This window comes from Myotis davidii, unplaced genomic scaffold (genome assembly GCF_000327345.1).
Source record: "Myotis davidii unplaced genomic scaffold, ASM32734v1 scaffold6186, whole genome shotgun sequence".
Classification (NCBI taxonomy): Eukaryota; Metazoa; Chordata; class Mammalia; order Chiroptera; family Vespertilionidae; genus Myotis; species Myotis davidii.
The window spans coordinates 8,471-10,968 of record NW_006297320.1 but is presented as its reverse complement, the minus strand read 5'-3'; the positions used below and the strand labels follow the sequence as shown (position 1 = coordinate 10,968).

At 48.9% G+C, this 2,498-nt stretch overlaps 1 pseudogene; it reads right to left on the bottom strand.

Annotated features, from left to right (window-relative positions):
• Positions 1-804: 804 nt before the first annotated feature.
• Positions 805-2,071, bottom strand: LOC102760196 (annotated as a pseudogene).
• Positions 2,072-2,498: the final 427 nt, after the last annotated feature.

The window sequence follows — 2,498 nt, the reverse complement described above, 5'->3', positions numbered from 1 at the left end:
CATGGGAGGTGCTGGAGGAGCAGGCTCTAGGCTGTGACTCTCTGAACAGCACTGCTGATGTGACTCGGGGGTCACTTTACAGCCCTAGCAGCCTTTCGCGTCTCAAAGCTATTGCCGGGACTTGCGGTTGCTGCTGGGGAGTCACCTGGTGACTGCATTGGTGTGCTGCCCAGAGCTTCAAATTCATCCCAGCTGCAAGGTCATCTGGGAAAGGCAGGCTGAAGCTCTGCAGCCTCTGCAGACAGGGAGCTCCTGAGTGGGAGGGATGGGCGCCACACACCCTGTTCACCTTGCATGGCCCTCATCGCCTTCAACTTTTTACAGCTCCTGTTACAGCCCAAAGTGTCTCCCGTGGCGCAGCCCATGTGTCCCACAGCTGCAGGCCTCCCTGCTTTCCCCCACTTTCTATTCCTCCACATCAGTGTCTATGCCCCTTCTCATCCATGCGCTCCAGGGATCATGCACAATGGTCCTTGCCTGTCTCCCTACTCTCACTCTCTGTCTTTTTAACACTTAGAATGTCTATGGACTTTAGGTCAGCTGGGAACAATCACCTGCGTTTATACTTTGTAGTGTTGTTTTTAAAAAATATATATTTTTACTAGAGGTGTAGTGCACAAAATTCGTGCACAGGTAGAGTCCCTAGGCCTGGCCAGCAAGCTGGTGCAGTGCCTTAATAGTTTTTAAGGTATTTCTCCTCAATGAAAAGAAAGATAACTGGACATTATAGACTTGTGAGTTCCATGTGTTCATTGCTCTGGGTTTAAGAAAGTGTCCAGCTTTTTCTCGGGACGCATTTCAGTATTACAGCTCATCAACAGAAGGTGCATGCCCCAAGTTTCCACCGGCTTTATTGGCCCTTGGCTTCTGGCCAGAAACTGACTTCTTCCCAGTATTTGTGGCACTAGCGTCAGCTGCCTGGGAAATCAGAGGGGCTGCGGTTGGTTACATGTAGGAACCAGCAAGGAGAGTCTAGGCCAGACTTCACCCAGGACACCCTCGGACGGCACCTCTGACATTAGGTCCCCAGCTTCCAGCTTGTTCTTGGCAGCTTGGACATCGGTATTGGAAAGGTTTCCTGGAGCAATTGTCTTGGCTTGGTTGTAAGCAGCCTTGATAACATCTCCAGCAGCTGCCGCCTGGGAGATAGTGTAAATCCCAGAGTCCAGAATCTGAGTAACTGGCATTCAAAGGGGAGAGGTCAAGTGGCTGGTGAATCCCCTTGGCAACAGCTTGGGACAGAGGGCTGGTGGCACTGCTGCCCCCTTGACCTGTGGCCCAGCACCGAGGCCATGCCGGAGGACACTAAATGCATTTGCCTCTGCACTTCCTGCGGCGGCACTTTCTGCTACAAAAGCAGCACTGAGGGGACTGTCTCCATTCTGTTCTCTGATTTCACCTCCATGGTGTCTCGCCTCTGCACCAGATAAACCAAGCCCACCCCTCATGTTCAGGAACCTTTCAGCAACTTGCTTCTGACAGATGACTCACACCAAGTCCAAGCAAAGCCATTCCTAACCAGAAAAATGTTTCTGAACATGGTAATTCAACTCGTCTGGTGTCATGTTTCCAATCGTATAGTCCAATCCAGGGGTCCTCAAACTACAGCCCGCGGGCCACATGCAAATACAAATATTGTATTTGTTCCCGTTTTGTTTTTTTACTTTAAAATAAGATATGTGCAGTGTGCCTAGGAATTTTTTCATAGCTTTTTTTTAAAACTATAGTCTGGCCCTCCAACAGTATGAAGGAGTGAACTGGCCCTCTGTTTAAAAAGTTTGAGGACCCCTGGTCGAAACAATACAAGGAACTAGACAAGGCATTTCAGTGAGCTGCAGCATGCAAATTTCCCATGATAGGAGCCTGTGGGTTCTGAAAAGCCACAGCTGTGTCTGTCATTAGCTGAGACTGAAGGGCTGGTACCTACGGTCACACCCAGGTGCTGTGGGGCCACCGAGCAGGCAGGTACTCCATTAGAATATTGGTGTCATCCCCTCCCCCCACCCCCAGCACTCCACAGTTTCCCTGTTGAAGTCACCATGAGTTTACTCACCGACTGCTTCAATTCCATGCTTTATCTTGAAAGATGCCACTCCTTTTGTAGACAGACCAGATGCAAGAGGAAGCCAATGGGAGGTTCCTGAGTTGTCAAGTTCCTGGGACCCACTGCTTGTTTTAATGAACAAACCAACTCTTTTTTTTTTGTTTTTTGTTTTTTTAATTAAATCTTCATTGTTCAGATTATTACATTTGTTCCTCTTTTTTCCCCCTATAACTCCCCTCCTTCCAGTTCCCACCCCACCCTCCGCCCTCAATCCTCACCCACTGTCCTCATCCATAGGTGCACGATTTTTGTCCAGCCTCTTCCCGAATCTCCCACACCCCTTCCCCCCCAAGAATAGTCAGTCCATTCCCTTTCTATGTCCTTGATTCTATTATGATCACCAGATTATTTATTCACTTGCTTCTTAGATTCACTTGTTGATAGATGCATGATT